At 38.1% G+C, this 25,703-nt stretch overlaps 1 non-coding gene across 1 annotated transcript; it reads right to left on the bottom strand.

The window, feature by feature from the left end:
• Positions 1-14,964: 14,964 nt before the first annotated feature.
• On the bottom strand, positions 14,965-15,071 carry LOC131174272 (small nucleolar RNA R71). The gene has a single exon (XR_009144520.1). It is a non-coding gene; the product is annotated as a small nucleolar RNA R71 (small nucleolar RNA).
• Positions 15,072-25,703: the final 10,632 nt, after the last annotated feature.

Raw genomic sequence — 25,703 nt, 5'->3', positions numbered from 1 at the left:
GTTGACAGCTGTAAAGGTATAGTTATCAAATAAATTCTCCATGAAAGACTTAGGGGAGGCAACCTATATTCTTGGGATTCACATCTATAGAGATAGAGTGAAAAGAATAATTGGTTTATCCCAAAGTCTATAATTGGAAAAGGTGTTAAAGAGGTTTAACATGCTTGATTCCAAGAGAGGATTGTTACCAGTGAGACATGGTATCCACCTTTCTAAAGAGATGTCTCCAAAGACACCTGAAGAAAGAGATAAAATGGCCAGGATTCCATATGCTTCGACTATTGGAAGTTTGATGTATGCAATGTTGTGTACTAGGCCGGATATCACATATGCTGTTAGTTTGACTAGCAGGTTTCAATCCAATATAGGTTTGGAACTCTGGATAGCTGTCAAGAATATCCTTAAGTACCTAAGAAGAACTAAGAATTTATTCTCAATTTATGGAGTTGGTGACTTGCAATTGGATGGTTATACTGATTCTGATTTCTAATTAGATATCGATGTTAGAAAGTCTACCTTTGGGTTTGTGTTCATTTGTAATGGAGATGCAGTCAGTTGGAAGAGTTCCAAATAGAGTACGACTGCAGATTCCACTACAGAGGCTGAGTATATTACAGCATCAGATGCTGCAAAAGAAGCTATTTGGATAAAGAAGTTCGTGACAAAACTTGCAGTAGTTCTTTCCATTGAGTCAGCAGTTCCACTCCACTGTGACAACAATAGAGCAGTCATACAGGCTAAGGAACCTTGGTCTCACCAGAAATCCAAACACATAGAAAGGCGCTACCACATTATCAGAGAGATAGTTGGGCGAGGCGATGTAGCCATGCAGAAAATAGCATCAGCTGAAAATCCAGCTGATCCATTCACGAAGCCTATGTCACAAGCTCAGCTAAACTCACATCTTGAGAAGATGGGTCTAAGATATTGTAATGAATGGCTCTAGGGCTAGTGGGAGATTATTAGTAGTATGCCCTAGAGCATACCATTTAGTATGTATCTTGTAAACATTTTAATTAATAAATGGCAATTTCACTTTTCCATTTACATAATATATTTATGTGTAATAGAAAAGGTCCATTGATAATTTTGTTAGAAATTCTATTCTTAAGTTGTTAAGAATATGAGTGACAGTATTTCTAGCACAAAGTATCATAAGTTGGTTCACAATCGAGGATGCTTCATAATAAGGACATGACTTGTCCAGAAAGATTGTATTCATGTTTGTTCCCAAGGTATTTAGATGAGATATAAATAAGATGAAATGTTGAGTCTCATGCCATTTAACAAATATGATAGGCACTTATACATGATAAGTAGGCCGAACCAGTGGCACTTATGACAAGCACGTGGAGTTTACTCTTGTCAATGCATTATCATAAATCATATCAGTGCATATTATCTTTAGACCTGAGATAACACAGTTATCTTGTATATAGGTAGTTTGAGTTTGATACTACTTTCATACTTATACTGTGTATGGATATATGGGCATGTGTTGGCTCCTACTAGTTATATATGAAGGTAGGTGTTAATCAAGATGGAATCTGTTAATCTAAGTAAATAGGAATAAAATCCTATGTTCATTTAATTGTTCTTAATGTTTCAAGTTCTTGGCCAAGACAGATAGATTTAGTCAGAAAAGAGTTTATGATAAGAAAATCTAATTAATCAAGAACTGGAATTAAAAGTGAACATAATATTCATAGCAAATGGGATTTGACATAAACCATGACTCTAGCTCGAATTGGGATTTTGTAACAGAGAGATTCTAGTGCATGGTAACATATGATTATAGGTTCATTTAAGGTATTCCTTATTACTGATTGGTGAACATGGAATGCTATGCTAGGTGTTAACCATGGTCTATGAGGTACCTAAAACGATTTAGAGAAATCATTTATGGTAAGAAAAAGTTTTGATAATATTAAGAGTTGATATCATATCTCATTGCGAATTAGTGATGAGCCTAGTGAGTCATACACATACACAAGTAATCACCAAGTTAAATGTGATTTAATTGAATAATTAAAGTGTTTAATTGATTAATTAAACAGGTTTAGTTTGTAATTAGATTGCAAAGTCCCTAGCATAGCTTGAAATCAAATTTAGGTTATTGGATGTATAGTACAAGTTAAATTTATATTTAAAGTATTTAAGTATGAATTTAATTATGAGAAATTAATTAATAGAGATTAATTAATTAATTTATATTTGATATAAATTTATTAGAAGAGGACAAATAATTATTTTAGGTTGAGAACTCAAAATTAAAACACAAAGGTAATTTGGTCATTTCATAGGGTGACATGTGGCACAATGAGATGCTGACACATGGCACCATATCTAGCTTCGACAATTGGCTTAATGTGATTAGGCCAATTAAAATTAAGATGCAATCAGGTAATGACATGTGGCAAGGGTTTTAAGTGATGACCTAATTATAAAAGGGAAAAGAAAGAAAAATAAACACATTCTTCTTATTTTTCCCTCAAGTGTGCCGCCACCCATAGCTCTCTCTCCTCTCTTCATCTTCTCTCATCAATTTAAAAAAAATTGCCCAAATTTCTTTGAATTAAAATTGCTAGAAATTGTTTCTAGTGTCCTGTACACATCTACAACCTCTCTAAATGCAAAAACCTAAATTATAATAGGTTGGCAAGGCTTGAGAAGCTTATTTAAGGGCTGTCCATTAGTGATCTTGGTGTGGAAAAGCTAGAGGGATAATAATTGGGGTCCTAGGTGCTTCACAAAGGTACCAATTACATCTACAGTGCATCAAAAAGTTAGTGCACATATTATTCTTTTAATATAGGTTTCTAATGAATTAATTTATTAATTCAAAATCTTAAATGGCAAATGTAGATCCTAATACATATTAAAAGTGTTTTAATATTCAATTGAACATTGAAATCAATTAGGCACATAATGGATGTGGCATGATGCATGAAACCCTAGAAGAAAATTTTTTAAATTCATTGTTCTAATCTAACAATTTACATGCTTTTGCTCCTTCAACTACCATAGAAAAGGAATTCCTAGCAGTAGTGTTTGCAATTGAAAAATTCATATCCTACTTAATTGGGTCAAAAGTCATTGTATTTACAGATCATGCTGCCATCTGGTACCTTTTGAACAAGAAGGAGGCAAAATCAATGCTTATTCAATGGATTTTACTCCTGCAAGAATTTAACCTTGAAATTAATGACAAAAAGGGATTCAAAAATATAGTTGCTGACCATCTCTCCAGGCTGAAACTGGAATACACAGGGGACATCGAGGATTTGCCAATTGATGATTCATTTCCTGATGAGCAATTACTAGCATTCTCCCAAGCTTCATGGTATGCTGACTTTGTTAATTTTCTGGTATGCAAGGTATTGCCTCTAAACAAGACTCATCAGTAAAAGAAGAAATTTTTGCATGATGTGCAGTTCTACACATGGGAGGAACCTCTACTGTACAAGAGATGTATTGATGGGCTAATAAGAAGATGCACACAGAAGAGGAAATAGAGAGCATTTTTCAACACTGCCATTCATCATTATATGAAGGAAACTTTGGCACCACAAAAACAACAGCCAAAGTTTTGCAAGCAGGGTTTTACTGGCCACATCTGTTTAAGGATGTAAGGTCCTTTGGGCTAGCTTGTGATTAATGCCAAAGAATGGGAAACATTTCAAAAAGGAATGAGATGCCCCTGCATGATACACTTGAGATCAAACTGTTTGATGTGTGGGGAATAGACTTCATGGGCCCATTCCTAACTTTCTTTGGAAACAAATATATCCTAGTTAGCATCGACAATGTGTCAAAATAGGTAGAAGCAGTAGCCATGTGACACCCCTTACCCGTGTACAGTATACCCGAGTAAGTAATGCCACACGGTGTACCGGCACACTCTAATATACCTTAATTAATTTATATCATGTTTTTAAATATAATTTGTGAAAGATAACTCATTTAAGTCATTTATTGAAATCATAATTTATTTGAGGTTCCGAAAATTTTAAAGAAAATCCGGCAGAGTACCGGCTAAAAATGGAGAAAACAGTTCTTCAGAACCTGTTAAAAACACTTCCAAATAATTTCCAAACAATCCCAACTTCAATTCATCAACAAAATCTCAATATCAAAATCTCAACAGTTTCCAATCTCATTCCTCAATCATCATTTCTCAGGGTATTCATATATAAGCAACAGATAAATACTCAATTTACTTCCATACATATCCAAGTCATAGATAGATATTTACTTTTCCATTCACAAATACAATTTTCATAATTTACATGAACTTCAAAATACATTACATAATTCTAAATACATATGAGAAAATAAAAATTTAGTTACAAAATGACAAAATGACACCTAGTGTCCTACCAATGCACTGCAGGTGGTGAGGTGACACGGACACTGTGCAGAACTGCAGGATGGACTCACCCAGTCTGCGGTCTACTAGGCTCACGATCAGTATCTCCAGTACCTACGCGTGGCAAAATCAACGCACTAAGCAATAATGCTTAGTGGTGCAATAATAAAATAAAAGATAGCAAGAAATAAATATGTAACGAATGTATATGTTTTATTTGTTTTGAATTTGTGTATCATTAACTTTGTCCACTTTTATTCATTTGGTTGCCCCAAGTAACCTACACTAGACGACTGGACTGGATAATGGGTAAACTGGCACTGGGTATCTAGTACCTCGGGCCGTCACACCATAGTATGTATACACATAATTTTTGTTCATTTTAGTTACAAATTCTTACTTAATTCAAGCTACTAACATGGAAAATAAAGGTTTTAAGTAGATAGGTGCACTAACCTCACTTAAGAGCTTTTCAAAAGCTCAAATTCTTCACTTTCTTCTCTTCTTCTTACTATCAATCTTCTTCTCAAGGTGAAATAATTAATTTTTGTACTTAGAGGGTAGGGAAATATGGTGGAAATGATGGAAATCTAAAGCTTGAAAAAGCTTTAACGGAGGGTGGCTATGGGAATGGGTTTCGGCTGGCTTTTGGGGAGGGAGATGGCTGCTGTATTTTTGGTTATTTTGGTATTCATTTAGTCTCTTTTATTAGTTGGTCAAATGGTTGCTTAATTGTGATTGGTGGAAAATTTTAAATGACATCACAATGATGTCATAAATTGCATATATTGTATTTTTCTTTTCTTTCCTCCACTACTCATTTCCAATTTAATTTCTAGTAATGTTTATTCATATTTTGTGTCATATTAATTATTTACTCAACTGGACAAGTCGGCCAAAAATCACCTCTAAAGGCGAAATGACCAAAATACCCTCCGTTTGGCTTAACGGGTCAAAATTGTCTGTACCGATTGGAAAATTTTTCTAGGTATTTTCTTGGCATTCTAATGCCATAGGAACCTCAATGACCCTTCTCTGGAGTCCCAAAAATTATTTTATGAATTTTTCCCCGGGTCTAGGGCTCCTAGTTGCGAGAACCGCAACTTCCCTTTGGGTTACCCATCGCTTGGGCACCGACTCATTTAACTTGGTTGTATTTTATTTCTAAAATTTTTACTAAATTTTTCTATTTAATGTTTGAGTTAATTATGGTTCCTCACTTTAGTTTAAATATTTTTCTGGACGTTCTAGCTGTCCGGACCGACACCGGTCACCGGAATAGTAGAATGTACGGAGTTGCTACCGGGACGGTGTTACAACTCTTCCCCTCTAATTTAAATTTCGTCCTCGAAATTTACCTGATGCAAATAGTTGAGGGAACTATTGCCTCATTGTTTCTTCACTTTCCCAAGTTGCCTTCTCGATGTTGTGGTGCCTCCAAAGCACTTTCACCAGTGGAATCTGTTTGTTCCTCAATTCTTTTACTTCCCGAGCCAGGATCCGTATAGGTTCTTCTTCATATGTCAAATCCGGTTGTATTTCAATTTCTTCCCTGGAGATGACATGTGAAGGATCTGAGCGGTATCTTCTTAACATAGATACGTGAAACACATTGTGGATCTTGTCCAGCTCTGGAGGTAAAGCTAGCCTATAGGCCACTGGACCCACACGTTCAATGACTTCATATGGGCCAATGAACCTAGGACTTAACTTACCTTTCCTTCCAAACCTCAATATCTTCTTCCACGGTGACACCTTGAGGAATACTTTGTCGCCAACCGCATATTCTATTTCTTTTCTCTTCAGGTCGGCATAAGATTTCTGTCTGTCTGAGGCAACCTTCAAGTTGGCTTTGATTAGTTTCACTTTCTCCTCAGTCTGTTTCACCAAGTCTGGCCCCACCAGTTTGTCTTCGCCCAATTCAGTCCAGCACACTGGAGTTCTATATTTTCTCCCATACAGTGCTTCATATGGGGCCATTTGGATGCTAGCTTGGTAGCTATTGTTGTATGCAAATTCTGCCAGTGGGAGGTATCTATCCCAACTTCCCTCAAACTCAATGACACAACTCCTTAGCATATCCTCAAGGACCTGACATATATTTCATGTTATTGTTATCATTTTAGTTCAATATTTGTATTAATTCAATTGGTTCAATTGTTTACCTGGATTACTCTTTCTGATTGCCCATCCGTCTGAGGATGGAAAGTCATCTTGAAGTGGAGTTGTGTACCCAAGGATTCATGCAACTTCTTGATGAGTAGTCACCCTAATCGCGTAAAGTGTCTTGACTTCGTTAATCTGTCCACTATCACCCATGCTGCATCATGTTTCTTTCGGGTGAGAGGTAGACCACTTACAAAATCCATGGTGACCCGATCCCATTTCCATTCAGGTATGCGTATAGGCTGTAGCAAACCTGATGGAACTTGATGTTCTGCCTTGACTTGCTGACATGTCAAGCATTTAGTCACATAGTCAGCTATGTCCTTCTTCATACCAGGCCACCAATACTGGAGCTTCAGATCGTGATACATCTTTGTACTCCCTGGGTGCATAGCATATACACTGGTGTGTGCCTCTTTTAGAATACTGGCCTTCAATTCCCCATCATCTCGTACACACAGTCTTCCTTTGTAATACAGACACCCATCTGCTTTCATCTCATAGTCAGTTGCTTTTCCCTCTGAGATTTTGCTCATAATAGCCATTAACTTTTCATCTGCCTTTTGCCCATCTAAAATCTGCTGTAACAGGTTTGGCCTCACTTACAACTCAGCCAAAATAGCTCCATCTCGAATCAAAGATAGACGGGCATTCAATGATCTCAAAGCTGTGATGGACTTTCTGCTCAAAGCATCAGCAACTACATTTGCCTTCCCAGGATGGTAGTCAATTACACAATCATAGTCCTTCAGGAACTCAATCCATTGCCTCTGTCTAAGGTTGAGCTCCCTCTGAGTTGGCAAATATTTCAGACTTTTGTGGTCTGTGTAAATGTAGCACTTTTCACCGTATAAGTAATGCCTCCATATCTTCAGTGCGAAGATAATTGCTGCAAGCTCTAGATCATGGGTAGGGTAATTTTGTTCATGTGGCCTTAACTGCCTGGAAGCATAGGCGATCATTTTCCCCTCTTGCATCAATACACACCCTAACCCATTATGTGAGGCATTACTGTAGACCACAAAGTCCTTTCCTGACACTGGCTGTGTTAACACTGGTGCCTCTATCAACATAGCCTTCAACTTCTCAAAACTGGTCTGACATTTATCATTCCAGTCAAATCTGACATTCTTATGTAACAACTTGGTCATTGAAGCAGCTATTAAGGAAAATCCCTTCACAAATCTCCTGTAATACCCAGCTAGCCCTAAGAAGCTTCTGACCTCAGTTGTATTCTTGGGAGGCTTCCATTCCATCACTGCTTCTATTTTCTTGGGATCCACCCTAATCCCATCAGCTGACACTATGTGTCCAAGGAATGCAATCTCATTTAGCCAAAAGTCACACTTGGACAACTGAGCATACAGCTTCTTTTTTCTCAGGGTTTGTAGAACAATCCTCAAATGTTCATCATGTTCTTCCTTGGTCTTGGAATACACCAAAATATCATCAATAAAGACCACTACGAACCGATCTAAGTATGGATGGAAGATACGGTTCATAAGGTCCATAAATGCCGCTGGTGCATTTGTTAGGCCAAAGGGCATCACCAGAAACTCATAATGCCCATATCGGGTCCTGAATGCAGTTTTTGGCACATCTGCATCCTTTACCCTCAACTGATGATACCCTGATCTGAGATTAATTTTGAAAAATACTCCTGCTCCCTTCAACTGATCAAATAGATCATCAATTCTAGGCAACGGATATTTGTTCTTCACTGTCACTTTATTCAACTGCCGGTAATCAATGCAAAGCCTCAAAGTCCCATCCTTCTTCTTTACAAACAACACTGGAGCTCCCCATGGTGACACACTGGGGCGTATAAACCCCTTATCAAGTAACTCTTGCAACTGAGTTTTCAACTCCCTCAATTCAGTGGGTGCCATCCTATAAGGAGCAATGGAAATGGGTCTTTGTGCACTGGTGGTCTCAATAGCAAATTCAACTTCCCTTTCTGGCGGCAAACCAGGCAATTCTTCAGGAAATACCTCTGGGAAGTCTCTTACTGTGGGTATATCATTCAGGTTTGGCTTAGCCTACCTAGTATCCACCACATGTGCTAGGTAGGCTTCACAGCCTTTTCTCATCATTCTTCTTGCAACTGTGGCTGAGATGACATTGGACAAGAAATCCGTCCTTTCACCCACAACAGTGATCTCATTACCCTCAGGAGTTTTCAAAGAAATTCTCTTTAATTTGCAATCAACTATTGCCTGATGACGTGACAACCAGTCCATTCCCAAAATCACGTCAAACTCGTGGAAGGGCAACTCAATCAGGTCTGCCAAGAATTCATACCCCTGAATCCTTAACGGGCAACCCTTGTACCCTTTGTTCACTACCACACTGTGGCCCAATGGATTTGTGACCAGAATGTCTTGGTCACTCTCCCCTATTAGTATCCCCCTTTCTATGGGTAAGTTGATGCAGATATATGAATGAGTGGATCCTGGATCCACCAATGCATGCACAGGTGTATTGTAGAGGGAAAACGTACCCCTGATGACGTCCGGGGCATCTTGCTCCTCCTGAGCTCTAATAGCATAAGCTCTTGCAGGTGGTCTGCTGTCAGGCCCCTCTGCTGGCTCAGATGCAGGCCTCTGTGATGGTCCCACGGCGTCAGATTTGCCAGATTTTCTACCCCTTTGTGGTGCAGGAGCAGGTCTGTTTATTTGTGTTGGAGCAGTTGTAGTAGTTCTGCGTGGACAGTTTCTCAATTGATGCTCTGTCGACCCACATCTTAAGCCGGCACCGGTTACTCTCCAACATTCCCCCTTATGCCATTTCAGGCAATGCGGACATGCAGACGATGTTGGGGCTGGTCCCCTGAACCCCATCCCTGGAGAGCTGCCCACTGATGGTGTGGACTGACCTCTCCTAGGGGTAGCGTAACTGGGCCCTGAGGCCCGACCACGACCGTGTGGCTGACCTGAACTCTATGCAGCTGGACCTTTGAACTTCTTCCCAGATGCAGGAGCTGAACTAGACTGACCTGGGCCCCTCTTCTACTGTCTTTCCCTTCTAGTCTGCTCACTGATTCTTACTTTTTCAACCTTTATTGCAGCTTCCACTAACTTGGTAAATTCTGTAATTCCCAAGGCAGTGAGCTGGATCTTTATGTTGTCATTTAGTCCCTCTTCAAATCTCTTACATCTTTCAGCTTCATTAGGGACTATCTCCCTTCCATAGCGGCTTAATCGGATGAATTCCTTCTCATACTCGGCCACTGACAACTGTCTCTGCCTCAGGTTAATAAACTCTCTTCTTCTCTCTTCCAGGTATACAGTACCCACATATTTCTTCTTGAATTCGGAGAGAAAGAAGTCCCAAGTTACTATTTCTGGCTGTACTTCACTGGATACCGTGTCCCACCATTCATAAGCATCATCTTGCAACAGAGATATGGCAGCTTCCAGGTTTTGCTTTGGAGTGCAGTGGAGTTGTTTTAAGACTCTGCCTGTTCTGTTCAACCAATTTTCGGCTGCAACAGAATCATCTTCTCTCTTGCCAAAGAAATCCACTGCCCCTAACTTTCTTAGCCTTTCCAGGTGTGATTTTGGTTGTGGAGCTGGTGGTGGTGGTGGCGGTGCCGGCATTACCCTAGCCATTTGTCTGAAAAATTCGGCCATTTGCTGGAACATGGCCTGTGGAGGTTGAGTAGGCTCTGCTTGAGCTGGCGGAGTAAGTTCTCCCCTACCCCCAGTCTCAGCTGCTGCAGGAGAAGCATGACTCTCCACTTCCTCCTCGACTGCTCTCTGTGAGGAAGGGTCCATATCCTATTCAAAATAAGAAAGAAAAACAGATCTGCATTAGTGTCACCTCGACTCTTACAAATGCAATGCATGGTATGGACTCAATCTAGGCCCAGAAACGCCTAAACCGTGCTCTGATACCACTAAATGTGACACCCCTTACCCGTGTACAGTATACCCGAGTAAGTAATGCCACACGGTGTACCGGCACACTCTAATATACCTTAATTAATTTATATCATGTTTTTGAATATAATTTGTGAAAGATAACTCATTTAAGTCATTTATTGAAATCATAATTTATTTGAGGTTCCGAAAATTTTAAAGAAAATCCGGCAGAGTACCAGCTAAAAATGGAGAAAACAGTTCTTCGGAACCTGTTAAAAACACTTCCAAATAATTTCTAAACAATCCCAACTTCAATTCATCAACAAAATCTCAATATCACAATCTCAACAATTTCCAATCTCATTCCTCAATCATCATTTCTCAGGGTATTCATATATAAGCAACAGATAAATACTCAATTTACTTCCATACATATCCAAGTCATAGATAGATATTTACTTTTCCATTCACAAATACAATTTTCATAATTTACATGAACTTCAAAATACATTACATAATTCTAAATACATATGAGAAAATAAAAATTTAGTTACAAAATGACAAAATGACACCTAGTGTCCTACCAATGCACTGCAGGTGGTGAGGTGACACGGACACTGTGCAGAACTGCAGGATGGACTCACCCAGTCTGCGGTCTACTGGGCTCATGATCAGTATCTCCAGTACCTACGCGTGGCAAAAGCAACGCACTAAGCAATAATGCTTAGTGGTGCAATAATAAAATAAAAGATAGCAATAAATAAATATGTAACGAATGTATATGTTTTATTTGTTTTGAATTTGTGTATCATTAACTTTGTCCATTTTTATTCATTTGGTTGCCCCAAGTAACCTACACTAGACGACTGGACTGGATAACGGGTAAACTGACACTGGGTATCTAGTACCTCGGGCCATCACACCATCGGTCACAAATGCATCTCCCGGTGTGCAATAGAACAACTACCAAGCTGTAAATAATCTCAGGCACAAGGCCAAATCTCAATGCAAGGTCAGAATGGCTAAAAGCCATGAAATCACAGAACGGCATATTGCCATGTGCAGTACTGCTAACTGAACCCTATTGGCATGCCAAACTATCCAAACCAATCTTGTTAGGTATACTAGGGCATTTGAAACTTTTAAATTCTTCAATTTGTGAATTTCAAGTTTTGGTGTTACTATTCACCTTATTGGTCAACAAAAATGTTGACTTTTGGATATAAAATATGTACATTGACTTTGGCACTCCCAACATACCACATTTGGCATTTAAAACTTGTTGGAATCGGTCACCATTACCATTTCCCAACTTAAATCTAAGAGGGCAGAAATTTCAATTTTTGTGACCTAACTTTACTGTTCAATTGGGCCCTGTTGCAGTGGGAATTTGAGGAAATGGTAAACATGAAAGTTGTTCCTTATTTTGTCTAGTTGAATTTCCTTTTTGAGTCACTCCATTTGGAGTTTTGTAGCTTCAGATATGGTCCAAAAACCATAGCTGGCCGGATTTCCAAAACTGCAGAATTACCAAATCTACAGTACCATGAATAGTGACTGTGATTGCATTTTTGAATTGGTTCTGGTCATAATTTGGGATAGGTTCCTTCATGAAAGTTGTTTGTCTATGTATTAACTTGTTGATGTAAAAATTTCAGGTCAATTGACCATATCTACAGTGAGTTATGGCCAAATGAACAGTTACTGTTCATTTGGTCATTTCTGCAGTGTATTACAGAGGTATCGGATTGGGACCAACTTTTGGTCCTCTTGCTTTGGTCTTTTGGGCATGGTTTCTTCAGCAAAAATGTGCCATTATAAGCCTAGTTTCATGTCCAATTGGCCAAATACCAATTGGACCAACACAGCCAAAGATATGGCAGTCCAAGTGGACTGAAATCTCAGCCACTTTGCTGCTGTCCTTAGGCAGCCTACACATTCATTTTGCCATACTATATTTCAGTCCAAATTGTGGTCAACTTACCTAAAATGGTCACTAATTGACCATTAAAATGTTCTCTAACAATTTCCTAAGCCAAGTCAAATTTTCACTTCTCAAAACCCTAATTTCCATTTCCATTTCACACTAGTTACCCTAGTTAACTAGCTAAGTCATTATCCACATAATTATGTACTTCAAACATGATCTCTAGTCCACTTTAAGTCCATCAAAACTATCAAACCCATTCCTTCCATAGGGCTGCCGAAATCCATAGTATGTATACACATAATTTTTGTTCATTTTAGTTACAAATTCTTACTTAATTCAAGCTACTAACATGGAAAATAAAGGTTTTAAGTAGATAGGTGCACTAACCTCACTTAAGAGCTTTTCAAAAGCTCAAATTCTTCACTTTCTTCTCTTCTTCTTATTATCAATCTTCTTCTCAAGGTGAAATAATTAATTTTTGTACTTAGAGGGTAGGGAAATATGGTGGAAATGATGGAAATCTAAAGCTTGAAAAAACTTTAATGGAGGGTGGCTATGGGAATGGGTTTCGGCTGGCTTTTGGGGAGGGAGATGGCTGCTGTATTTTTGATTATTTTGGTCTTCATTTAGTCTCTTTTATTAGTTGGTCAAATGGTTGCTTAATTGTGATTGGTGGAAAATTTTAAATGACATCACAATGATGTCATAAATTGCATATATTGTATTTTTCTTTTCTTTCCTCCACTACTCATTTCCAATTTAATTTCTAGTAATTTTTATTCATATTTTATGTCATATTAATTATTTACTCAACTGGAAAAGTTGGCCAAAAATCACCTCTAAAGGCGAAATGACCAAAATGCCCTCCGTTTGGCTTAACGGGTCAAAATTGTCTGTACCGATTGGAAAATTTTTCTAGGTATTTTCTTGGCATTCTAATGCCGTAGGAACCTCAATGACCCTTCTCTGGAGTCCCAAAAATTATTTTATGAATTTTTCCCTGGGTCTAGGGCTCCTAGTTGCGAGAACCGCAACTTCCCTCTGGGTTACCCATCGCTTGGGCACCGGCTCATTTAACTTGGTTGTATTTTATTTCTAAAATTTTTACTAAATTTTTCTATTTAATATTTGAGTTAATTATGGTTCCTCACTTTAGTTTAAATATTTTTCTGGACGTTCTAGCTATCCGGACCGATACCGGTCACCGGAACAGTAGAATGTACGGAGTTGCTACCGGGAGGGTGTTACAAGCCACACCAACAAGTGAGGGAAGAGTGGTGACGAAATTCCTCAAAAAGAGCATCTTCATAAGATTTAGCTCACTAAGAGCGATAATTAGCGATGGAAGAAGTCACTTCTGTAATCGACAGTTTGAAAATTTATTGAAGAAATATTGAGTAACTCACAAAGTGGCAACTCCTTACCATCCTCAAACCAGCGGCCAAGTAGAAATTTCAAATCGAGAGTTAAAACATATCCTTGAGAAAATGGTCAATTGCTCAAGGAAAGACTGGTCCATGAAACTAGATGATACATTGTGGGCATACCACAATGCATATAAAACTCCCATTGGAACAACACTCTTTTGCTTGGTTTATGGAAAAGCCTACCACCTACCTGTCGAACTTGAACACAAAGCCTATTAGGCCATCCAAGCCCTAAACTATGACCTTAAAGCTGCTAGTGAAAAAAGACTTTTACAGCTCAATGAGCTAGAAGAGATCAGACAGGATGCTTATGAAAACGCTAGGATCTTCAAGGACAAAACCAAAATATGGCACGACAGGCACATCTTGAGGAAGGAAATCAAAGAAGGGGATCTTGTCCTGTTATTCAACTCCAGATTGAAACTCTTTCTAGGAAAGCTAAAATCAAGATGGTCCGGACCTTTTAAGGTAACCCAAGTCTTCCTACATGGAGCAGTAGAAGTGTGGAGTGAAATCTCAGGTGCATTTTAAGTCAATGGGCAGAGGCTGAAGCCTTACTTTTAGGGAGAACCTTTAGAGAAAGGAATCAATTGCACCTTTGACAACCCTCCAGATAGATTATGAACAATAAAAGCAAAGTCCAGCTAAAGACTACAAATAAGCGCTTTTTGGGAGGCAACCAAATTTTTCTGAATTTTCCTTCTTTCCCTTTCTTATTTTGATTTCTGTTCTATATTTATTCGTGTTTTATTTTGTAGGACCCCTAAGATATCAATTCTGGAAGAGCAAAGAACTGAAAATAAGAGAGGAGAGGAATCGTTAAGTCAAAACCACATGAGAGGAAATTGAACAAAACCAGGGAAGTAATCTCCATCTATAAAAGGATTCTAACCTAGTGTTACAAGACCCACAGTGGAAGCCAATAATTTTGAACTGAAACCAGCATGGCTCCAGATGATTCAACAAACCCAGTTTGGGGGTTCACCAACGGAAGATCCACATTACCACCTCTGGTGCTTTCTTGCCCTATGTGATACATTCAAGATGAATGGAGTCTCTAATCAAGCTATAAGACTTAGAGCATTCCCATTCTCCCTTCGAGACAGAGCAAGGAAGTGGTTACTTTCTCAACCAGCTGGAACATTCACCACTTGGGAAGACCTCTCTCAAGCTTTTCTAGCAAGGTATTTCCCACCTGCAAAGACTGCAAAGTTGAGGGTTGAACTCAACACTTTTAGACAAAAGGAAGGTGAATCACTCCATGATGCATGGGAAAGATATAAGGACCTGCAGAGGGAATGTCCACACCATGGCATAAAAGATTGCCTCCTGGTTTAGAATTTCTATAATGGGCTACTACCCTCTACAAGGAGCACAGTAGATTTAGTAGCAAAAGGTGACCTAATGGAGAAAACAGTGACACAAGCGCTTGAACTTTTGGAAAGGGTTGCATATCACAACTACTAGTGGTCAAATGAAAGAGAGAACACAAGGAGAATAGTAGGGATCCTAGAAAGTGGATGCCCTAAGCATGATAAATGCTTAATTTGATCAGCTCACGAAGCGGCTTGATAGAACGCAAGCCAACGCTGTTGGTGTAAGCAACCAACATTACGACGACTGTGGAGGAGGATATACAACTTCGGAATTCAACAACTTCAATGAACCCTCCACAGAATAAATGAACTATGTGAATAATGGATGAAACTTCAACTAAAAGCAGCTCAACAATCCATACTCAAATACTTACAACCTTGGATGGAGGAATCACCCGAATTTCTCATGGTCGTATTCCCAAAATTAGCTAATGAACAAATAGCAAGGGTATAGACCACCAGCACCCCCTGGATTTTAGAATAGAGGATAAAACTTTGCACAGCCACCACCACCTCCTCAACCTCAACAGCCTAAACAAAAGACGACCATGGAATCCATTATGGAAGGCCTTCTAGCAGCTCAACAACAACAGAATGAAATGATCAAGCAGCTGACTTCCAGAATGGACCAACTTGCTACCCATAATAAGATGTTTAAAAATCAAATTGCTCAGCAAGCAAGTTCTTTAAGCAAAGCTGCTGGTAAACTGCTCAATCAACTAGAGATGAACCCAAAAGAGCATTGTAAGATAGTTACATTGAGGAGTGGAATAATTTTAGAACAACCAGAGGAAAAACCAATAGAGGAATCCTCTGATAAATCTGAAAGCCAAGTACAGAAGAAAGAAGAAGAAGTTAAGAAGGATCAGAAAGAGGAAGCAAAGAAGGAAAAAAAGCTACTAGAGCCATATCAGCCTCCCCTACCTTTTCCTCAGAGATTCCAGAAAGCCAAATTAGACAAGCAGTTTGGGAAGTTTTTAGAAGTTTGACAGAAACTCTACATCAACATTCCCTTCACTGAAGCACTTTCTCAGATGCCATCCTATACAAAATTTCCTTAAGGAAATTTTGTCAAAGAAAAGAAAGCTGGAGGACTATGAGACTGTTGCTCTAATAGAGGAATGCAGTGCTATATTGCAAAAAAAACTACCTCCAAAGGTGAAAGATCTAGGAAGGTTCTCCATACCTTGTCTCATTGGTGATAAGAAAATAAACAAGGCCCTTTGTGATCTTGGGGCAAGTGTAAGTCTAATGCCTCTATCAATATGTCAAAAGCTGGAAGTCAGGAAACTAAAGCCCACAATAATTTCACTGCAATTAGCTGATCGGTCTGTTAAATATCCTGTAGGCATACTTGAGAACATCCCTATTAAGGTGGGCAAATTCTTCATTCCAGTTGACTTTGTTGTCCTTGAGATGGAAGAGGATGTTCAAATCCATATCATCTTGGGAAGACCTTTTTTGGCAACCACTGAAGCAATCATAGACGTCAAAAATGGGCGGCTAACTCTAAAGGTAGGAGATGAAGAAGTGGAATTCAACTTGTTCGACATGATGAAACACAAATTTGAACCTGATGAATGCCTTAAGGTTGATATAGTTGACAAATAAGTTAAGGAGGAATTTCATAAGGCACATCCTGAAGATCCTCTTGAAGCATGTATTGTACACAACCATTTAACGGATAATGAAAACACAAAGATTACAGCTTGTGCACAATCTTTGGCAACTAATCCACCCCTACACTTAGCCCAAGCTTTCAAGATGGAGGAGTTAAAGGAGGAACAACCCAATGGCAAGCTAGAGAACAACACTAAATAGGTAGAACTTAAACCTCTCTCCTCCTCACTAAGGTATGCATTTTTGGACTAAAACTCTAAATATCTTGTTATTGTCAATGCTAGCGTGTCTGATATAGAAGAGGAAAAATTGCTAAGAGTACTCAGGACCCATAGCAAGGCTATAGGGTATAAAATAGAAGACTTGAAAGGGAATAATCCCTCGATTTGCATGCATATGATACCCATGGAGGAAAATAGTAGACCCACTATTGAACACCAAAGAAGGCTTTATCCAAACATGAAAGAAGTAGTTAAGAAAGAAATTCTGAAAGTAATAGACGCGGGTATTATATACCCAATTTATGATAGTAAATGGGTTTGTCCAGTACATGTAGTGCCTAAGAAAGGGGGGACAACTGTTATCCAAAATTCAAACAATAAACTGATCCCTATTAGGGTAGTCACTGGTTAGCGCATGTGCATAGATTATAGGAAATTGAATAGTGCTACCAGAGAAGACCATTTTCCTCTCCCTTTTATCGACTAAATGCTAGAAAGGCTAGTAAAACATTCTTACTTTTGTTATCTAGATGGGTATTTGTGATTCTTTCAAATTCCTATTCATCCAAAAGATCAAGAAAAGACCACATTCACATGCCCTTATAGAACCTTTGCATATAGAAGAATGTCTTTTGGTCTTTGTAATGCCTTTGCTACCTTTCAAAGATGCATGATGGCTATTTTTTCTAATTATATTGAAAATATCATGGAAGTCTTTATGGATGATTTTTCTATCTATGGAACTACTTTTGATGATTGCTTAGCTAACTTATCCAAAGTATTGTAAAGATGTGAAGAATCGAACCTAGTCCTGAATTAGAAAAAATGCCACTTCATGGTAAGAGAAGGCATAGTTCTTGGTCATCTGATATCAAAAAGAGGGATTGAATTTGACAAGGTGAAAGTTGAGATCATCGAAAAAATGTCACCACTTACATCAGTCAAAGAAGTGCGAAGCTTTTTGGGACATGCAGGCTTTTACAGAATATTCATAAAAGATTTTTCAAAATAGCTAAGCCATTGACATATCTATTAAGTTAAGATGTTTCCTTTGATTTTGATGAAAATTGCCTTGCTTCTTTCAACAGGATAAAAGAGGCCTTGATCTCAGCACCCATTATGCAACCACCTGAATGGGAGCTACCATTTGAAATCATGTGCGATGCAAGTGACTATGCTACAGGAGCAGTACTTGGACAAAGGAAAGATAGAAAACTCCATGCCATTTACTATGCCAGCAGAACACTTGACAAAGTGTAAATCAACTATGCTACCATAGAAAAGGAATTCCTAGTAGTAGTGTTTGCAATTGACAAATTCAGATCCTCTTTTCTTGGATCAAAAGTCATTGTATACACAGACCATGCTGCTATCAGATGCCTTTTGAATAAAAAGGAAGCGAAGCTAAGGTTGATTCAATGGATCCTACTACTTTAGGAATTTGACCTTGAAATCAAGGACAACAAGGGGGTAGAGAACATGGTAGCCAATCATCTCTCAAGGCTGAGACACGAGTACCTTGAAGAAGCTAAAGAATTGCCAATAGATGACTCATTCCCAGATGAATACCTATTAGTGTTATCCCAAGTTGCATGGTATGCTGATTTTATGAATTTTCTTATATGCAGGATTTTGCCACCCAACATGTCTTACCAGCAAAAGAAGAAATTTTTGCACGATGTACGATACTACACATGGAAGGAACCTCTGCTATATAAGAGATACAATGACAGGCTGATAAGACAGTGCATACCGGAGGAGGATATAGAGAGCATTCTCCAGCATTGCCATTCATCACCACATGGAGGACACTTTGGCACTACAAAAATAGCAGCTAAAATTTTGCAAGCAAGATTTTACTGGCCTAATCTGTTTAAAGATGTGAGATCCTTCGTGCTAGCTTGTGATCAATGCCAAAGAATAGGTAACATTTCCAGAAGGAATGAAATGCCACTGCACTGTATAATTGAGGTAGAGCTATTTGATGTATGGGGGATAGACTTCATGGGCCCATTCCCCTCTTCCTGTGGAAACAAATATATTTTGGTTGGTGTTGATTATGTGTCAAAATGGGTAGAAGCAATAGCCACACCAACCAACAATGCCAGAGTGATCACAAAGTTCCTTAAGAAGAACATATTTACAAGATTTGGCACACCACGAGCAATAATCAATGATGGAGGAAGTCACTTCTACAATCAACAATTTGAAACACTTTTGAAGAAGTATGGAGTGACTCATAAAGTGGCCACACCTTATCATCCTTAAACCATTGATCAAGTAGAAATTTCAAATAGGAAGCTGAAATGAATCCTAGAGAAAACAGAAAACCGCTCAAGGAAGGATTGGTCTGTGCAGTTAGATGATGCATTGTGGGCATACCGTACTACATATAAAACTCCAATTGGAGCAACACCCTTCCGGCTAGTTTGTGGAAAATCATGCCACCTCCATATCGAGCTTGAACATAAAGCTTACTGGGCAATTCAGACTCTTAATTTTGACCTCAAAACTGCTGGTGAAAAAAGGCTCCTACAACTCATTGAGTTGAAAGAAATCCGATAGGATGCATATGAGAATGCCAAAATCTTCAAGGAAAAAACCAAAAGATGGCATGATAGACGCATAGCAAGAAAAAAAATAAAAGAAAGAGACCTTGTTCTACTTTTCAACTGTAGACTAAAACTTTTTTCAGGAAAGCTAAGATCACGATGGTCCAGACCTTTTAAGGTTATGCAAGTCTTCCCGCATGGAGTTATAGAGATTTGGAGTGAAACCCTTGGAGCATTCAAAGTGAACGGGCAAAGCCTGAAGCCACACTTCCCGGGAGAATCCATAGAGAAGGGAGCCACATGCACCTTCGATCATCCTCCAAATAAGTCATGAATAATGAGGGAACAGTCTAGCTAAAGACTATAAACAAGCACTCTTTAGGAGGTAACCCAAAATTTCTATTTTTATTTTTATTTTTATTTTATATAATTTCATTTATTTTAACTCTTATTTTTGTTTTATGTTTGTTCATGCTTTATTTGGTAGGCACCCCAAGTCTTCATTCCGCAAAAAGCGGGGATCCGAGGGCAATAAAGGAGAGGAGACACGGAGTCAAAACCACACAAGACGAGATCATATAAAATCAGGGAAGTAGTTCTGTTATTAATTTTTACATCCATTTCATTCATAGTGGTAACATAAAGTTTTAATACAGAGAAAATTGGAGAGTTAGAAAATTACACGGGTCGTCTATAAACATTACACACCCCGTGTAATCTTCTGGAACCCCGAAACCACACCTTCACAAGCTTCAGAAGCTTACATGAGTTAACCCATGTAAAGTTACATGGAGCGTGCTTTAACAATGATGAGAGAAGCTCTAAGTTTGAGGGAGACAAAAAGTTACACAGGTCCTAAGTCGCATTTACACGGGCCGTGTAACTTAGTTAGCATTGCCATTTTCATATAGGAAGTTGCACGGGTCATGACTCCTATTTACATGGACCATGTAACAGGCTAGCAAAAATAACTTAGCGGCAGGAAGTTACACGGGTCCCAAATCAAAATTACACGGGCTGTGTAACTTGGTAGAGAAAGGAAATTCTAGAGCAGAAAGTTACACAGGTCCGATGGTCGGGACCCATGTAGTGGTACACGCCCCATGTATCATGTCACAATAGCGACACCTGGGGCACAAAACACGTGAAACGAAAGGTCACAACGACTCTTTAAATCCGCATAACTCCCATTAAACTCCTGCCAACTCAGAAACTCTTCCTCTACAAGCTTCTTTCCCTTTAAAAACCCCTCAAATCTCTTTTTCTCTTACAAAACCCTTGTATTTCCTTCTCTAAAGATCTCCAATGGCACCTGCAAAGAGACTAGCCAGACAAATGGGCTCCTCCTCTAGGTAAGAACGTGACTCCTCACCTTCTCCTCCTCAGCCATCACCCCAACGCCCACGAACAAGGCAACCCAACCACAACCACAACCCAAACCACAACTAGCACCTCAACTGCAACCTCCATAATAACCACAACCCGAGTTCTCCATTACCTGGCTATTCTACGATTCCACCCACTGAGACTTGTGTGCATGGCTCAATAACCAGAGGATTATTTCTACGAAGTATATGGATTTCAGGTTATTGGAGGAACTCAGTATACGTGAAGAGATTGATGGACTCCTTGACAGTATTAGGTGGACCAGATTCACCCAACTCCAGTTTTTGGCTTATAAGGACACCACTTTAGAATTCCTTGGCAATTTCAAGGCCACTCTATAGCCTACAGATTGGGAAGATAGGGGGAGGATCAAATTTTGACTTCTTAGCGTTGATCGAGTTATGAACATGGACGAGTTCAATGCAGTGTTTGGCTTTAACAGCACCGAATTCCAAGAGATTCCACAAAATTGAATGATCTACAACAGCGTGGACTTCTGGCGATCCATCGCACCAAACACCGACGTTTATGACTCCAGCAAATCCAAATCTTTTGGCATCAATAGTTCTGCCTTGAGGTATATGCACCGACTTGCTGCCCATACCATCACAGGCCGCGGTGACAGCCTAGGTGTGGTAAATGCCAATGAGCTCTTCTTCCTCTGGTGTATGGTCACCAAGCAGCGATGCAGCATGGGTTTCTTCCTATGCAACCACCTTTGCTGCATCTCTCATCGGCTGATAGGCCACATAGTGCTTGGCAGACTCATTATCACAATAGCACTCCACTTCGAATTTGTCCCGGGGCATTACAGGCTGCACTCTATATTTGGTACCACCAAAATCAACCAGACCATCTACATCTCCATAGGGATGTGCAAAAAGGTTGAAAACTCCTGCTTCCTGCTTGATGCTGATAGGAATCTCATCCCCAGGAGAAACGAAGCACAAGCAGAACCTGGAGAACCATCACAGACACAGAAGGAAGCCCAAGAACCACTCCACCATGAGTCCCCCGCCTGAGTGCCTCCCTACACTCCAACACCGATAGAACCTGTTGTAGGAGGGGGGCGTGAGACGAAATATCATCCATTAGAATTATATAAAATACCTCAGGTAATGCCCAGGAAAGATGGAGTCACAATGGTCTCACTTAAGTACCACCTCTTTAGACAGCATTTCCTATACATGCACCTCATACAATCCTAATAGAATCAAACCATTGGTAAGTACCGTCTTCCCACAACACTACCACGGTACTAAGGATTTATGCCACGAAGGTATAGATAGACAAGAGTTACCACCCGGGTAATAACTGGGACATATTCAGTGTTTCTTCCGAGGGTCATGGATGGCAACTTACTCCTTATAGAGTTTCCATAACCGTCATTACCATAGCTCAATGTCTAGGTTTGGGATAGTGGGTACATAAGGGGAAGGTGTTAGGCACCCCTTACGCCTAGTCTAACCTCGTTAATTCGAGTGTCAGTCCTCTACTAATGTTTCTAAAAGTCTTTTTTATTATTCCTTTATTAAACTTCATAATAAAAAATGCAATTCTAATTCTACACATGCAAGTAATTCACAAAAGGGTTGTTGTTTACAAATAATTTTCATGCACAAGTAATTCCTATCTATGGGATTGCTAATTATTTAAATGATATTTACCAGATGACTAAAATTAATTTATTATTGAGAATTTAATTTACAAAAAAATTCAATTTCAAATAACTCGACGTTTCCATTTAACCTGATTAATTAATTTTCACCAAGTTACCCTAAGGATAATTGAACTAAGTTAATTATGTACATGCGTAATTTATTCTAATATCACATAAGGCCCAAACAATCACAACCTAATAAAGATTTCTAACATGCAAATTTATTTTACAATTACCAAGTATTAAATTAAATTTATTTTACATGCCAATGTTAGTTTAATTTACAAACAAGATTAATTTTAATTTACAAAGTATTTATTTAAATTAATTACATACAAACGTCAGTTAAATTAAAAACAAAGTTAATTTTAATTCACCAAATAAAAATCCTACTATTACTACAATTTCATGCCAATGGTTATTCTAGGAATTTAGGATTACTTACTTGTTAGTAATTGCAATTGCCATTGGGGCAAGCTACCCTTAAAAAATGGTCTTCTCTTCTAGTATGGCGATGATATCCTTGGCTTACTCCCGTTTAGCTCTATGTAAGCTCCATGCAAATGCCCTCTTTGGTACTTATTGTAGGGCTACCTACTAATTTTGTTTGTAATAAAAAATAAAGAAACTAAAGAAAATAAAAGAAATAAAGAAAATAAGAAAATATTAATAACAATTCACATTGAATTCTAACTCTAGTCTCCTAAAGGGTTAAGATTCCTAATTAGTTACAACTACCTAAGGGTCCACATCTTCTAACATATTCCAAACACTTCATAATACTTCTTGAATTAGAAAAGCACAGAAAAATAGATCAAATATCAATAGGAATCCAATAAAATACAAGAACATGCATAAATATATAATTTCCAAATTCTGGCAGATTGATAGTAACAAGAAATTTGATTTTTGAAAAATAGTTAGAAAAGCCTAAAAACCATGAAAAAATTACTAAAGATAGCCAAAACATCATACAACATCATAAAATTTATAAACCAAACAAAACCCAAGCCGAATGGTCTAAACAAATCGTAACTTTTTCCAGTTACATAATCGCACTACTTTTTTATAAAATTCATAACTCACCAACCATAACAGAGATGAATGCGAAACTAATTGAAAAAGATTCATAAGATTCCAAAATTAATTTTAGACACCAGATTTACACAAATATATTAAGAAACAAGGGAGATATGGGCTCCATAAGTCGAGTATCCTACAAATCATATTTTACAGAAACCCTAACTTCAAACAGCCATAACTTACAAAATATTAAAGCTTTTTTAGTGATTCTTGAGCCTAAGATTAATAAAATTTTGTGTAGAATATGAATATAATTTATTAAAATTTTTTTACAAATTTAGAAAATAACAAAAAATAATAAAAATACGAGACAGAAAACTGAACATGTGCATAGTTATGTATACTCTCAAATTAAACATGATTACATGATCTATATGAACATATAAAATAATTTAAAAACAAGGAACATAGAATTAAATATTACATGGCATAGATCTTGAAAAGAAAATAAAAGAACTAACCTTTGAGAAATATTGCTAGAAAGAAGAACAAAAAGAATTTTGGCTATTCCTCTCATTAATTTTTTTTCCTTTTTTTTTTGTCTTCCCCTCCACCTCCTTTTTTTTTCAGTGGGGTATTTATAGGGTTTTGGGAGAGAGGTGTGATAGGGTTTAGAGTCCTAGGGGATAAAGTTCAGATAACTTAAACAACTAGGATTGCAAAATTTGGGTTAAACTGAGATATAGATGAGGTGTTTCAACCAATGGGAAGAAAGGGGAAGGGGAAGGCACCAATAGAGAGTAAGGAAGAGGTGTGGTAAGGTTTGAAGTCCTAATGTGATAAGGTTCAAATAACTTAAACAACTGGGATTGAGGAATTTGGGTGAGACTAGGATATGGGTGAGGTGTTCCAACCAATAGGAAGAGAAGGAAAGGGGGTGGTACCAATAGAGAGTGAGGACGAGAGTTGGGCCAAAGGGGGAGAGAGAGTTTGTATGGGAAAGGGATAGAGAAAAAGATATTTTCTTATTTTAATTTTCAAAAAATAAATTAAATGGGTTCTCTTTAAAATTCCTAACTAGGCTTTCTTAGGCCCATGAGGCCTAATTAAACTTAATTAGGTACATTTAAAAATTACCCATATTAAATTTAAACAAAACAAAATTTTATTTAAATTTAATTAAATTCACTTCCCCAAAAAAACATATTATTTTTTTTTTCAAGATCACGTCATAGAATTAATAATTCAACTCCATGCCTCCAATTACATCTTACAGTCATATAATTTTTTATCATTGGGTTTCTCACAACCTCAATGCATATACTCATCACAAAATAAGGGTCTGCACCCGTCCTTGCATACCTTCAGTGAATGGAGACCACCATAAACAACAGGATGCAAGTGCTCAAGGACAGTCTCCAAGAGGCCCACATCAAGCTTAACATGATCATGGAGAGACTCGATGGAGAGGGACCATCATCCCCATCAGAGGCTTTTTAGAATCAGGACTATAGGATAGGTTCCTTCATGTAAAAACTTGGTTGCCTTAGTCCTACTTAGTGCTCATAGGTCTCTAATTCTAGCTCTTTGTCTAAACTTTCAATTTTTAATACATAATAAACTTTTTGATAATTTTGTGTGCTGTACTTTAATTTTGCATATTGTGTTGCCATTAAGGACAATGTCAGCTTTGAGTTTGGGGGTACAGATGCATTTCATGCACTGCATATCATTGCATTTCATTGCATTGCTTAATTATATCCATATTATACTTGTGTATTAAAATTTCAAAAAATTTTGTAAATTTTGAAATTTTGAACTGGCTTTTAATTTAGAATTATAACTTAGAATTATAACCATAAATATTAAGAAGCTAATAATTAGACTCAATGGAATTGAGGAATGAATGTATCTGGATAGGCACAAAGGCTTTAATATGTTATCTGTGAAAGACTTAATCACCTTAGTGGAGCTAGACTAGTTAAACCCCTTCATAGCTATTAATTTGTTACACTGAACCTGCAAAATCGAGAGAAAATTTTTGAAATACAAACAAACCTAAAATTGCCTCACTAACTCTAGAACATGTCTCTTGGACCTATCGAGGCTA

Source organism: Hevea brasiliensis, chromosome 15 (assembly GCF_030052815.1).
Source record: "Hevea brasiliensis isolate MT/VB/25A 57/8 chromosome 15, ASM3005281v1, whole genome shotgun sequence".
In the NCBI taxonomy this organism is placed as follows: Eukaryota; Viridiplantae; Streptophyta; class Magnoliopsida; order Malpighiales; family Euphorbiaceae; genus Hevea; species Hevea brasiliensis.
The sequence above is the reverse complement of the archived record's forward strand: the minus strand, read 5'-3'. Positions and strand labels throughout refer to the sequence as shown.